Below are 15,789 nucleotides of genomic sequence, written 5' to 3' on the forward strand. Positions count from 1 at the left end.
GTCAAGATATAGAACAGTTACAGACAATATAGAACACCACAAAAAACTCCCTCCTACCCTGTGTAGTTAAACCATCCCCCCACACCCTGGCAACCACTAGTCAGCTTTCTGTCCCTTTAGTTATGTTTATTCTAAAATATCATTAAAATGGAACCATACAGTATGTGGCCTTTTGAGTCTGGCTTCTTTCACTTAGCATAATGCATTTGATACCCATCCATGTTGTTGCATGCACTGCCAAATAGTATTCCATTTTTATGAATGTACCAAAGTTTATCAATTCACCAGCTGAGGTTCATCTGGGTTTGCTTCCAGTTTGGGGCATTAGCATATAGGTTTCTGTGTGACTATAAGTTTTCATTTCACTTGAGTAAATACCTAGGAGTGGAATTACTGGATCATTATGTTAACTGTATGTTTAACTATATATAAGAACCTGCCAGGACTTCCCTGGTGGCGCAGTGGTTAAGAATCCGCCTGCCAATGCAGCAGACACGGGTTCGATTCCCGGTCCGGGAAGATTCCACATGCCGCAGAGCAACTAAGCCCGTGTGCCACAACTACTGAAGCCCACGCGCCTAGAGCCCATGTTCCGCAACAAGAGAAGCCACCGCAATGTGAAGCCCACGCACCGCAATGAAGAGTAGCCCCTGCTAGCCGCAACTAGAGAAAGTCCACGCGGAGCAACAAAGACCCAACGCAGCCAAAAATTAATTAATTAATTAAAAAAAAAAAAAAAAAGAACCTGCCAAACTGTTTTTTAAAAAGATTATACCAAAAATGAATAAGTTTTTTAATGGTTTTAAGGAAAAGTAAGTTTAGATCTTATGTCACAAATTTCATAGAAAGATCCTAAATAGATCCAGAAGAAATTATTTATCAGAGGAAATTATTTTCCTATGCTCTATTTATAGGAAGTAGGAGTTAACAAAGGAGGTCGATTTGATAAATAATAAATATTCATACTGATAAATATCTGTATTTATCAAATAGACAAAAAAGATTTTTTAAAGACTTTAAAATATGTCATGTTTTACACAAAAATAAACTCAAAATGGATTAAAGACCTAAATGTAAGGCCAGACACTATCAAACTCTTAGAGGAAAACATAGGCAGAACACTCTATGACATAAATCACAGCAAGATCCTTTTTGACCCACCTCCTAGAGAAATGGAAATAAAAACAAAAATAAACAAATGGGACCTAATGAAACTTAAAAGCTTTTGCACAGCAAAGGAAACCATAAACAAGACGAAAACACAACCCTCAGAATGGGAGAAAATATCTGCAAATGAAGCAACTGACAAAGGATTAATCTCCAAAATTTACAAGCAGCTCATGCAGCTCAATATCAAAAAAACAAACAACCCAATCCAAAAATGGGCAGAAGACCTAAATAGACATTTCTCCAAAGAAGATATACAGATTGCCAACAAACACATGAAAGAATGCTCAACATCACTAATCATTAGAGAAATGCAAATCAAAACTACAATGAGATATCATCTCACACCGGTCAGAATGGCCATCATCAAAAAATCTACAAACAATAAATGCTGGAGAGGGTGTGGAGAAAAGGGAACCCTCTTGCACTGTTGGTGGGAATGTAAATTGATACAGCCACTATGGAGAACAGTATGGAGGTTCCTTAAAAAACTAAAAATAGAACTACCATACGACCCAGCAATCCCACTACTGGGCATATACCCTGAGAAAACCATAATTCAAAAAGAGTCATGTACCAAAATGTTCATTGCAGCTCTATTTACAATAGCCGGGACATGGAAGCAACCTAAGCGTCCATTGACAGATGAATGGATAAAGAAGATGTGGCACATATATACAATGGAATATTACTCAGCCATGAAACGAAATTGAGTTATTTGTAGTGAGGTGGATGGACCTAGAGTCTGTCATACAGAGTGAAGTAAGTCAGAAAGAGAAAAACAAACACTGCATGCTAACACATATATATGGAATATAAGGAAAAAAAAAAAAAAAGGTCATGAAGAACCTAGGGGCAAGATGGGAATAAAGACACAGACCTACTAGAGAATGGACTTGAGGATATGGGGAGGGGGAAGGGTAAGCTGTGACAAAGTGAGAGAGTGGCATGGACATATATACACTACCAAACGTAAAACAGATAGCTAGTGGGAAGCAGCCGCATAGCACAGGGAGATCAGCTTGGTGCTTTGTGACCACCTAGAGGGGTAGGATAGGGAGGGTGGGAGGGAGGGAGACGCAAGAGGGAAGAGATATGGGAACATATGTATATGTATAACTGATTCACTTTGTTATAAAGCAGAAACTAACACACCATTGTAAAGCAATTATACTCCAATAAAGATGTTAAAATAAAAAAAAAAAATGTCATGTTTGAAATCACAGTCGTAAGCTCTACAGGGACTTCCCTGGTGGTCCAGTGGCTACGACTCCGCACTCCCAATGCAGGGGGCCCGGGTTTGATCCCTGGTCAGGGAACTAGATCCCACATGCCGCGACTAAAGATCCTGCATGCCACAACTAAAGATCCCCCATGCCACAACGAAGATCCCAAGATCCAGTGTGCCGCGACTAAGACCCGGCACAGCTACATAAATAAATAAATTTCTTTTTAAAAAAAAGCTCTATAGGTCACTAACTAACGTGTGTGCACCCACTTCAATCTAGCTAGAATGTGGGTTTAAACTGTATATTTAGAATGGAAGGTTCCAAGTGGGTAAGTCTTCACAAATCCTGGTCATTTGGAGCATAAATGAGAAAGACATAATAAAAAAGATTTGATCTTTCCAACTCACTTGTTCAACTGGCCGTCAGAAACAATTCTTAGTTTTTAGGACTTCCCTGGTGGTGCAGTGGTTAAGAATCCGCTTGCCAACGCAGGGGACACGGGTTTGATCCCTGGTCTGGGAAGATCCACATGCCACGGAGCAACTAAGCCTGTGCACCACAACTACTGAGCCCATGCACCGCAGCTACTGAAGCCCATGCATTCTAGGGCCCGCGTGCTGCAACTACTGAGCCCACGTGCTGCAACTACTGAAGCCCGAGTGCCTAGAGCCCATGCTCCGCAACAAAGAGAAGCCACTGCAATGAGAAGCCCGCGCACCACAATGAAGAGTAGCTCCCGCTCACCGCAACTAGAGAAAGCCCATACACAGCAACAAAGAGCCAAAGCAGCCAAAAAAAAAAAAAGAAAGAAAGAAATAATTCTTAGTTCTTAATGAGAGGACCGATTCATGAAAGTCTCCACTTGGTCCTTATCAATCTCCTGGTTTCACTCCCCCCTTTTTGGGGGGGGGGGGTGCCTCGCCAAATGGCATGCAGGATCTTAGTTCCCTGACCAGGAATCGAATCTGTGCCCCCTGCAGTGGAAGCGCAGAGTCTTAACCACTGGACCACCAGGGAAGTCCCTCTCTTTTTTATCCAACTAAGATTTCACAGTCCAACAATATAATCACTCCTTGAACTCAATTCAATGTTTCCCATGTCTCTCTCCTTCACACTCTCCTAGCAAAACTCCAGCTAACCTTCTCCAAGACTGCAACACAGCAGTGGAATCTTGAAGAAAATAACATATCCAGGCAGAATGGTTATTGTCATAAATTCACACTTAACAACTTCAACCAAGTTCGTGCACCTGACAAACAGTGAGGCCAAACAAACCAAAACATTGGAGTTTGGAGTGAAGAAAAATTTATTGCAAGGACCAAGCAAGGAGGATGGGGCGGCTCATGCTCAAAAGGCCCTAACTCCCTGATGGTTTTCAGGGAAGAAGTTTTATAGGCAAAATTTGCAGGGAGGGCTGCACGGTGTGTGACCTTCCTCTGAGTGGTTGGTGATGAGGTAACAGGGTGTTGTTCCAGGAATCTCAATCATCAGCCTCTGGTTCCAACCAGTCTGGGGTCCACATGCTTATGCTTAGCCTGAAGTTACCACACTCCACCTGGGTGGGGGGCCTTAGTTCCTATAGAACTCAGAGGTATGTATGTATCAAATTGCTACGCACATCCTCTGAGGAAGAACCAGGACTCTGCCCATCATTGCACTGTGGCTTCTTTCTGCATTCCTACACTCCCCCAATTAGCAACTGTTTGAATCTGCCCTTTGGAACTCAGGGAAGGTCTAGCAGACTGAAAGCCTTTTTTCTACAAACAAGAAACAGGGACACGGAAAGGCCTCTGTGCCTGGGAGGGCCCCACAGGGTCCCGCCCAGTTTCAATATTGCTCTAAAAGTTCCCTGTAGTTGCTGCTTTATACTTTTTCCTCAGTTCTTAAACATCTCTCCCCTCCTCTCCATTTCCTCCCAACTCTTTTTTTTTTTTTTAATTTATTTATTTATTTATTTTTGGCTGCATTGGGTCTTCGTTGCTGCGCACAGGCTTTCTCTAGTTGTGGAGAGCGGGGGCTACTCTTCGTTGCGGTGCGCGGGCTTCTCATTGCAGTGGCTTCTCTTGTTGCAGAGCACGGGCTCTAGGGGCGCGGGCTTCAGTAGTTGTGCCACGTGGGCTCAGTAGTTGTGGCACGTAGGCTTAGTTGCTCCACGGCATGTGGGATCTTCCTGGACCAGGGCTCGAACCCATGTCCCCTGTATTGGCAGGCGGATTCTTAACCACTGTGCCATCGGGGAAGTCCCCCTCCCAACTCTTTTAATTTGACACTTTCATTAAGAAAATGGAAGCCATCAGAGGAAACCTTCCTGTTCTTTCCACAGTCAAATCTGTAACATTCCCCCAAACTGAACCAGTCATCTCCTTTTCCCCCCACTTTAAAATGAGTATCTGTGACTGACTATTAGAGTTTGCTCTCTGTATTATTTCTCTTTCACATCAAGATTTCCTTCCTTCCATAATTCTCTCTGTCCTGTATCATCAATCTTTCCTCTTCTACAAGACCATTCCCATTATCATGTAAAGATGTACCATTATCTCCCATATTTATATATTTTTAAAAGTATCCTATCATTCCCGGGGCTTCTCTGGTGGCACAGTGGCTAAGAATCCGCCTGCCAATGCAGGGGACGCGGGTTCAAGCCCTGGTCCCGGAAGATCCCATATGCCGCGGAGCAACTAAGCCCGTGCGCCACAACTACTGACCCTGTGCTCTAGAGCCCGCGAGTCACAACTACTAAGCTCGCACACCTAGAGCCCATGCTCCGCAACAAGAGAAGGCACCGCAATGAGAAGCCCGCGCACCGCAATGAAGAGTAGCCCCCACTCGCTGCAACTAGAGAAAGCCCGCGTGCAGCAACGAAGACCCAACACAGCCAAAATAAATAAATAAATAAAAATAACAAAATTTTTTTTAAAAAGTCTTATCATTCCCTACACAGCTATGCTCCACCTCCTCCCCATTTCTTAGTTACCCTTTACAGCCACACTTCTCAAAAAAGTATCAGCTCTCACCATCTCTAATTCCTAATCTTCCATTCACTATTCAACCTGCTCCAAACTGGTCTGCCTCCACAAATTCACTGAAACTGCCCTTTAAACAGACTTAAACAGATGGCACTCTTAAAGGGATAAATAGAGTTTAAATGGAGAGACTATTTACAAAGGTGTGGGCAGGATTAAGGAGATCTCTCTCTCTCTCTCTCTCTCTCTCTGTATGTGTATGTGTATCTCAGGGACTAGCAATCAGGAAGCTATTAACTCCTCTAAACTCGTAGAAGGTACAAGAGTACAAACTCTCACATTTGCGAAGCCTGAGGTTACCAGAACCAGAAAAGGCACCATGCAGGTACAGGTAGAGAAATGCAACCTTTGCCTAAACTTCAGCCAGGCAGGAAGGAGGAAAGGGAATAAATATGCTATTTTTCCTTCTGCTGTCCAATCTCCTGTCAATTGTACCTCTACTGGCTGAATGCAACCTGAAGTCAGAAGGCAAAGAAGCCTGAGTCATGTAATCAACAGAGGTCAGCCTTCTGAGGCACAAAGCAGGGAAGAAAAGGGCAAAAATGAATCTGGAGGGACATACAGAGAATAACCAACACAGGATCACCAATAATTTCCATTTTGGTAAATCAAATGAGCACTGACCTTCCCTCCTCTCTTGGTTTCCATGACATGACAAATCCTGGTTTCCCCCTACATAAAAGTCACTTTTCCTCCTTCACCAGACAGCTATATTTGGAGTTCCTCCAAGCTGAGGACCAGATAATTGATCTCACCCTTTCCTCATGGCTCTCAATCCCATCTATATAATGACAATTTCCAGCAGTGCCTCTCCTTAAACTCCAGCTTTCCATAGCCCAACATTATCACATTATCATTTAGGTGTCTCTTGAAAATTTAGAGGTCCAAAACAATGATTCTCACCCTCTTTAAAGAAAAAAAAAAAAAGGGCTTCCCTGGTGGTGCAGTGGTTGAGAATCTGCCTGCCAATGCAGGGGACACGGGTTTGAGCCCTGATCTGGGAGGATCCCGCATGCCGCAGAGCAGCTGGGCCCGTGGGCCACAGCTGCTGAGCCTGCGCGTCTGGAGCCTGTATTCCACAACAAGAGAGGCCGCGACGGTGAGAGGCCCGCGTGCCGTGATGAAGAGTGGCCCCCGCTCGCCGCGACTGGAGAGAGCCCTCGCACAGAAACGAACACCCAACACAGCCAAAAAAATTAATTAATTAATTTAAAAAAAAAAAAAAAGTTTCTGTGGTGTCTGTCCCGTGGAAAGCACAGACAAATACAACTCACAGAGTGCCTAGCCAAAAAGATATAGATTAAAAAAAAAAAAAAATACGGAAATGTGGACAAAGATTTGGGTTTCGCATATTCACTAAAGTTTTGTTTATAATAATTGGAAATTAACAATCTAAATATGAACACTATGGACACTGGTTGTATAAATGATGTATCCATTATTGGAATATTCTTCAGCTCTTTTAAACTGTTTTAAAATAATTGTAATGATATTAAAATGTATGTTAATAAAAGCAGGTTCAAAATTATGTATACAGTAAAATATGCAATGAGAAAAATTAAAAACAAAAAATGTTAACATCATTAAAAATAATAATTCGGGGCCAACATCATAGAAACTAGTATTATATTTCACAAGTGTCTGGGTTTTATTGTAAGAACACAAGTGATACCCCTCACTAACTAGGTCTACTGGAGGGGGAAAAAGAGACCAAAAGAATAAGAACATTGATTAAAGGAACACACCATTAGTATTATATTATTTCAGATACGAACAGCCAACTCAGCAAATGAAGTCAAAGTCCTTCAGGGTATGCTAACAAATCTATAACAACAAAAACTCACAAAATTCAATGCAGTGCAAATATATACCAATCATGTTTAATTTGAACTGGGGAAAATAATTAGATAATTCAGTGATTTTCCACAGGACTGAGCTCAGCTCTTTTACAAAGCAACAAAAGAAGAAGGGAAAGGCACAGCAAGAAGTCAAGCCAGCAATCTGATTTCCCAGGAAATTAGCTCTTTCTTGGCAAAGTACCGGCCTCATATTCTAAAGAAGCAGAACTCTACAAATAGAGATGAGACACAAAATTCAAATACTCTGTAAAAGATGTATACTTTTCCCTTTGCTTGTAAGACCTCCAAAAGAGAATAATTAATGCCTCTTAAAACATAGGAAAAAAGTTAAAAGCCCAATTTAGAGTTAAATGTTCTATAAATAATGTTTCTTTCAAAATGCTAAGTAATCTCACAAGTTGTAAAATAACTGTATTTTTATTATTTTTTAAATGAAGGGAAAATACCATGCTATTTCTAACCTTCAACTAGGATTACAGGGAAAAGGAAACTTTGATATTATTGATATTAATTCTGGATTTTAAATTTACCAAGGTTAACAAAAATACTTATAATTTCTCTATAATGTTTTCAATCGTCACTACAAAACATTTCCTTCAATCTCCAACTTAAAAAAAAAAGCCTTAGTATTTGATCTTCCTTCAGAAAAAGACTATCTGTTAATAATCCAAAAGAAGAGTCTTCTTAAGATAAAAAGGTAATAGGATAGGTGAGTTAAAGAAGGAAAAGGGGGGAGGGGTAGGAAAAGGGGTCATAATAGAAGCTTTTCTTCTTTTAAGTCACATGTTTAAAAATCTGACCCTGATTTCCATTAAACGGTCCAGCACTGAAGCTTCTGCAGAACTATGGGACATGGTTGCCTAGCAGGCAGAAAAACGGCAACTGAACTTCATTTAGTATTCAAGTATAAAGTAATGTAAAGATGAAATTAGAAAACCATGTATTTAAATCAGTGGGTTCATTTATAACCCATTCTTGCAACTCTAAACTGCTTCCCGCAGCACCATGACCCCAACTGCCACACTAGACCAAAAGGCCAACAAAATGCTACTTCAAAGAATCAGTAACAAAGCAGAAAATTTTATTAAACTTTTCTAACAAGCCAATAAACAAAAAGTAATGGTCTCAACAAATGGTGCTAAGACAACTGGATAACCATATGTAAAAGAATTATGTTGGGCCCCATCTCCATACCATACACAAAAATTAACTCAAAATAGATCAAAGAACTAAACATAAGAAGTAAAATTTGTATAAACTCTTAGAAGAAAACATAGGCATAAATATTCATGACCTTGGATTAGGCGATCGTTTCTTAGATATTATACCAAAAGCACAAACATAGCGCTATAACAAAATGAAAAAGTTTTATGCTTCAAAAAAAGTTTTGTGCATCAAGAATGTGAAAATAGGGGCTTCCCTGATGGCGCAGTGGTTAAAAATCCGCCTGCCAGTGCAGGGGACACAGGTTAGAACCTTGGTCCAGGAAGATCCCACATGCCGCAGAGCAACTAAGCCCGTGTGCTGCAACTACTGAGCCTGTGCTCTAGAGCCTGCGAGCCACAACTACAGAGCCCGTGTGCCACAACTACTGAAGCCCGCAAACCTAGAGCCCGTGCTCCGCAACAAGAGAAGCCACCGCAATGAGAAGCCCGCGCACAGCAACAAAGAGTAGCCCCAGCTTGCCGCAACTAGAGAAAGCCTGCATGCAGCAACGAAGACCCAACACAGCCAAAGATAAATTAATTAATTAATTTAAGAAAAGAAAGGAAGAAAGTGAAAATACAAGCCACATACTGGGAGAAAATATTTGCAAATCCAACATCTGACAAGGGACTTGTATCCAGAACATATAAAGGTTTTTCACACTCATAACTCAATAATAAAAGATGACCCCATTTTTAAATGAAGACCCAACACAGCCAAAAATAAATTAATTAATTTAAAAATAAATAAATAAAGTCAATTCCAGTTTTTCTAACTGCCACATTGCTTATAATCACAGTATCTGGGATATTAGCCCTTCCTAGAAAGAGAAGTCTAATATTGTTATAATTACTAATAAAAAAAATTAACATCATCATGTGTTGAGTGCCCACTATAAGCAAGGTACTATATAAAATGCTTTTCATTTAATTCTCAGCTTAGTTAAGGAGGATAAGCTCTATTTTATAGATGACAAAACTGAGGCTACAAGAGATTTAATAAACTGCCCAATTAGTCAATTAGTAAATGACAGATCCAGGATTCAAAAACATGGTCATACAATGATAAAACTTGGATTTTTCTTCCATTCTATCATTCTTTCTCAGAACACAAATGATGTTTTTTTCAATTTCATAATATGCTAGTTACAAATATACTTCTGTCATCATCAGGCTATTCTATGATTCCGTGACATTCTAGGTTGAAAAAAAAGTTTATCTTGATGAAATAATACTGGGAGCTAAAATTCCTGATAACAAAGTCAGCTATATTAAAAATAACTAAGTAAATAAACCCTTATAAATTATGCAAAGCAGTACCACATGACACAATTGAAAGGTACCCATGGAGTACTTGTGCACAGCTGACCAGGACAAAAGCATCACTTTTACTTTTCTAAGGTCAAAGGTAGTCAATCTTAAAGATATAAATTTTGCTTTTTCTGTGTTCCCGACTTCCCTGACTTTGCCTTTATTCAGGAGCCAAGCAGTGTTCTACGGCTTTAAATCCCTCTTCCTCCCTAACTAAACTGGAAAAAAACTGGATAATAATCATTTTCCTAATTAACTATATCCACCTTAATATAAACAAGTTACCACAATTAATATTTTGCTATCTAATCAGAGAACTCAAGACTTTGATCCTGAACGTAAGGTATCAGCAAGCAAGTAGGGAGAAACAGAGTTTCGGTAGAGAGAGAAAGGGAAGTCACTGAACATTAATTATTAAGCAGCCCCTTGGTTAATCCATTTAAGATGACTGGGAGTCTCTTCCTACTGTCTAATCCCAGACTCCATTAGAAAGGACAACTGGTTTCCATACAATGTTAATATAAATGTTTCAGACATTACATGAAAAAAAAAAAAAAAAAAAAAAAAGAAAGGACAACTGGGAAGACCTGGCCTAGTTACAACTGTTGGGCACCTATTCCCAAGAACTGGAGAAGCAGAGACAAGTGTCCAGCCTTCTAAATCCACATGGTCCTGCAAAGGCTCCCATCCTAGGACTAGCAATTCTCAGTGTATTCATTTGTATTCTGACATGCTTTCCTGAGTGGAACACAACAAAGAAAGAGTTCTAACAAGCAGAGCGAAAAATATGTCCGTGCGAGAATGTTGCAAATAGGATCATCCTCCTTTACATATGTCACTCCAGGAAAACTGCCAAGAAAGGCTCACTCCTCTAGACATACTTCCTGCAGATCCTCCGACTCCTCCTTAAACATATCAGTATTCTCCTCATTCTCCCTTAGTCTCAAACCTTTTGCCCCAAGATTTCCAAGTGCATATTTTATATTCTCAAAAATATATGGCAATATGATAATGACATCCTATTTATCAGTACCTGTGTCTCATATTTGAACAAACATCCTAAAGCCTTATATAGAATTTCCATCTTTAATAATGAGATTTCCAATACGTTATATTACTGAATACAAATTTTCTTTGCAAATAAATTTTTCTTTATTTTTAAAAAATTGTATTTCTTTGCAAATAAAGGATTTATCATAATGTCAAGATAAAAAATAAGATAGCAAAAAAAATTTTTTTTAATTGAAGGAGTACAATTGTTTCCTTTCTCCCTAGCCCCACCAAGGAAACATATATCAGAGTTCAGAAACTGGCAGAACTCAAGATCCATTCCATAGAAATCAAAATTTATTAAACACAATAGATGTATTTTGGCAAGTCCAAAATAAAACGTAGCTTTCCAAGTACTCTATTAAAAGACTTTTTTTAAGGTAATAAGTTTACCAAGGGACCTTTTCTGATAAAAGGAATTCTCCCAGCAAACTAAAAACCAGACATTGGGGTTTTGTACTTTCACAGAACTAGATTTTCAGGCAGCACATTTCCATTAGGATTTATTGTATGAGTAGTTGAAGAGAAAGAAACAGAGAAAGCAGATCAGAAGCGATTTGTAATAGACAAAACTTTATTGAAATAGAAAATAAACTTAATTAACTAGTGTTAATTGAACTTCCACTTTTAAAAACCATTTACCTGAATAATCTTTGAAACTGGAAAATGAGCCTCACTAAATTGTACCATCAGGAGCAGTTTCTCTGGGATTTAAAAACCACCATTTTTTCAACTACAGATTAACAAATCTCACTGTAAAAACGGTTGAGCAATCAGAGCTATTCCTAGATAAGTATGATTAAATTATGGGTGAATAATAAGTCAACTGAGTAAAGTCCATTCATTAAAAAGCAAGTAAGTGGGGGCTTCCCTGGTGGCGCAGTGGTTGAGAATCTGCCTGCCAATGCAGGGGACACGGGTTCGAGCCCTGGTCTGGGAGGATCCCACATGCCGCGGAGCAGCTGGGCCCGTGAGCCACAATTACTGAACCTGCGCATCTGGAGCCTGTGCTCCGCAACAAGAGAGGCCGCGACAGTGAGAGGCCCGCGCACCGCGATATAGAGTGGCCCCCACTTGCCACAACTAGAGAAAGCCCTCGCACAGAAACGAAGACCCAACACAGCCATAAATAAATAAAATAAATAAAATTTTAAAAAAAGAGAGAGTTCCTACTCTCGCTTTGGTTCGTTGTCCATCAGTCAACAGGTCACCCCTGAGCAATTTGTGAACACCCAAAGTGACTCACAATTTAAAAAAAAAGCAAGTAAGTAATCAAACTAGTTAATGTCCACAATTATGAAGAATGAATTTTATATTTTTCCCACACTCGATTACTAAGATTTTACATTCTTCCATCAGTTAGTAAAGAACAATGATCTGTACAAAAGTGCCCATCAACTGTACAATGACTTAACAACCATTTTGGTGGTAGGGATACTTCATTTAACTCAAAGCAAGGAATTCAAAAGCTTTCATCCTTGGAACCTTTGTCACAAAAAATTAGTAAATTTGTTTTATGAAAAGACTGCTTACGTTTTTCAACTCAAAAATGAAATAATTACATGTTTTATAGTCTTCCAAACAAAAATTAAAATTTTAATAAAATATAAAAACATGAAATAGAACTAAAAATTATTTTTGAGAGAGAAAAAAATCTAAAAATCCTGATGCAAAGCTACTCCAAAAGTTTCTTCACAATTTCATAAAACATTAATGAAAGGGTTATAAATCCCCTAGATTAAAGATTTTAAAGAGAGCTGTAAGAATCTCTTTCAGTTTTCAATACTGTTTTCTCTGTCCTTATGTCCATTAAAACAAACATAAATCAACTCTTTCTAAATATAAACCATCTAGTCTTATAGAAGAAAAATCAAACGAAGAACAGCACAAAACATACATATATATTCTTAATATAGCTTAAAATAAGTATATAGATTACATTTGGGTCCCTCAAACAAGTTAAATTTACAACTCTATGCCACATCCAGATCATTCTCAAGGGAGAAAACCATCAAAACAAAAGCTCCTGCTTAATAAACTATTTACTTTGTAGTTAAAACTCTACCCAGGTGCATCTGAGCATTATTACTATGTCTCCTCTCTTCAAAAACCTAGAAATCTAAAATACACAAGTATATCTGGTTCCCTTAAAAATGCTTTTATATTACATATTTTGTATTAAGGCCATGAAAACTTTAGAATTCCTTTACTCTCTAAAAAGGAAACACCCTTTTGCTTTTCTCTTTTGAAATGTGTCTTATTTGGTTTTTGCTTACTTTCTATACATGAACTGTTCTCAAACCAGTCTATTTGTGTTGGTTGTTTACTGTCAACACGTCTGTGTATACTTAGGTTTTTTACAGACAGTGCTTTACAGTACACTGGTAAAAAAGAAAAGGTAAACAAGAGGGCATGAGTGAAACAAAAGTGGACCACATCTGAGAAACACCACTCAATTTCACCTCTCTACCTCAAATTCCCTTTAGTCCTCATGCTAAAGATTCTCAGTATTTAAAAAGAAGCACAACACAATGTATGATAAGGCAAACACAGGAGAAACCAAATCAGAAACTGAAGAAATTTAATAGAATGTATCAACACCTGAGAAAATTACCACAAAAAGAAAAATAAATAAACAATAAACCCAGTCCCTGGATGTCCCTACTGAAGGGCTGCTTTTGCTGCAGTGCATGGCTCAAAACAGTTTTACAAACTCCTTTTAATGTAAGAAATACATTTTACATTGTGACCTAGTATACACATGTATGAGCAAAATTTCCCAAAACAATATTTTTCCTTGCCACGTACAATGGTAGTCAATTCTGTTCTATTCTGTTTTATTTTTATTCTATTTTATTTTTAATCAATTTAACCCACTAAATTGATTTTATAAGTTACTAATAAATCATGATCCACAGTTTGAAAAACACAGGCTTAAAATAGGGCATCCCTTATACAGTATTAGGATCTTTTCTTTGCAATTTGCTTCTACCTGTCTCTAGCAGGGTAGACAAGTATTTTAAGGTTGCTACATTACTACTGTTTTCAATAAAGCAAGTGGTTCCCCTGACCAACATAAGCCATCACCTGAGATAAATGCAAACTCTCAGGCCCCATCCCAGACCTACTGAATCAGAAACTCTGGGTGGAGCCAGCAGTCTACATTTTAGCAAGCCGTCCAGGTGATTCTGGTTCAAGTTAAAGTTTGAGAACAACGCATTAAAGAATTCAGGACTTTCTTTATCCTCTACACATTTAATAATCCAGTACAGTGCTTACTTTGTGCCAGTCACTATTCTAAAAGTTCCACAGATATTAACTCATGTGAAAAAACAACCCTAAGAAGTAGGAAGTATTGTTATCCCTATTACACAGATGAAACTTCCACACAGAGAGAGATTAAGCTGTCAAAGCTAAGTGGTGGAACTAGAATTCAAATTTATTTCTAATTTGGCGAAAGTTAAGCCTGTCCTCTTCATGCCTCTCTTCTTTCTGATTAAGTCCCCGGTCCCACTCCTTTAGTTCAGCTATCCCCTTTTCCCCTTTCAAATTACCCATCTTGTCAATGTCCTTATTTTCTAACATTATTGCTCGCGTCCTAAAACAAATTTCTTTTCTAAAGCATTGGAATGTAAGTCACAACCTTGCTTTTAGAACCCTTTCTCTGCTCCTAGATGGCATCTTAGTATTATGAAGCTGAAGGTTCTTCTATTTCTAAAGTCCTTAAAACCTATTAAGGGCCCCATGTTAATTTCTCATATCTACTGTTCCGGCCAGTTTCCACAAGACCACTAGTCTCTTCCTGAGCAACTTTCTCGCTCCCTCCTACTACGCCCTACCTCCTACTCCCTTCCTACAAGGAAACAACTTCTCCCGCCCACCCCCGTGTCATTTTGCTTGACTTATCTCCAACTGAGAGAACTTCCATTCCTCAGCTAAACCCCTCACCACAGTCTCAAACCCAAGCTACTCCTCCAGGACTTTTTTCAAAACCCTGGTTTCCCGGGGACCCTCAGACCCAGGAGTTCCCAGGCCAGTCTTGGATTTCCCATCCCAGACCAGCGGTGGGGGGCAGGGCGCTCCCGTTCCTCCCCAAGCTGTTCAAGGTCTCCACGAGTCCGACACTCCAAAGCCCCGCAAGAACCCCAAGAGCGCTCCTCTCTCGGATGGCCGCCTTTCTCAGGAGGATCCCCAGGTGCCTCCCTGCCTTTCCTCAACGCCCTCGCTGAGACCCCGGCCGCCCTCGGCCTCCCTTCTCCCTCGGACCCGGGCCACTCCCAGTCTCCCGGCCCCCCAGCTTTCTCCTCTCGGGCCGCTCCCGGGCTTCCCGGGTTCCCCTTCCTCCTCGCACCCAAGCTGTCCTGGGTATTCCCGAGTCACCCCGCCCGCGGACCAGGTCGTAACCGGTCACCCCGGGTCACCCCGTTCTCTGGGACCCCAGACACCCCCGTCTCCCCAAGGACCTACCCCTCACACACCGGACGCCGGGCAGTGCCCCAGACCCGCGCAGCTAAGCGTCCCAAGGGACCTCCCGGCCTGACCCGCTTGGGTCCGGCCCCAGCCTACCTTGCCACCACGAACTCCGCCGCCAGGAGCCGGACGGCTCTCCCACCAGCCCAGTCAGCGCGAACTGGCCGCCGCCGCCCCCGCCCTGGCCCCGACCGGGGCCCGACCCGGCCCGCAGTCCAGGCCCCCTTCCGCTGGCTTCCGCCTCGGGAGCGCCGAGCTGGAGTTTCCGCCCCGCGACTGCCCCCAGACCTCAGGTCAGCGTTACCGGTACTCACCTGCCGCTGCCCCCGGCCAACTCCAGTGCCACTGCCTCTACCTCGGGCGCCAGTAGCCACCTAGCGCCACCACCTCCCCCATGACAACAGGCCCACCCCGCTTCACACTTCCTATCTCTCCATTGGGTAGTGGGGCGGCAGCTCTCTGCTCTTATTGGTTT

The 15,789-nt window shown here is 40.8% G+C and overlaps 1 protein-coding gene across 11 annotated transcripts in view; it reads right to left on the reverse strand.

The window, feature by feature from the left end:
• The window catches only part of NUMB (NUMB endocytic adaptor protein), a 183,824-nt gene extending 168,109 nt beyond the window's left edge, over nt 1-15,715 (reverse strand). For 9 of the 11 annotated variants that reach the window (XM_059914582.1, XM_059914589.1, XM_059914591.1 and 6 more), the window contains exon 1: nt 15,629-15,715. The gene's annotated coding sequence lies outside the window, so the exon portion shown is untranslated. Of the gene's footprint in view, nt 1-15,410; nt 15,556-15,628 lie in introns of those variants that run through there. The other 2 variants (XM_059914586.1, XM_059914583.1) reach the window with 1 other exon arrangement.
• Nucleotides 15,716-15,789: the final 74 nt, after the last annotated feature.

The sequence above is a fragment of the Balaenoptera ricei genome, chromosome 2 (assembly GCF_028023285.1).
Source record: "Balaenoptera ricei isolate mBalRic1 chromosome 2, mBalRic1.hap2, whole genome shotgun sequence".
Lineage (NCBI taxonomy): Eukaryota > Metazoa > Chordata > Mammalia > Artiodactyla > Balaenopteridae > Balaenoptera > Balaenoptera ricei.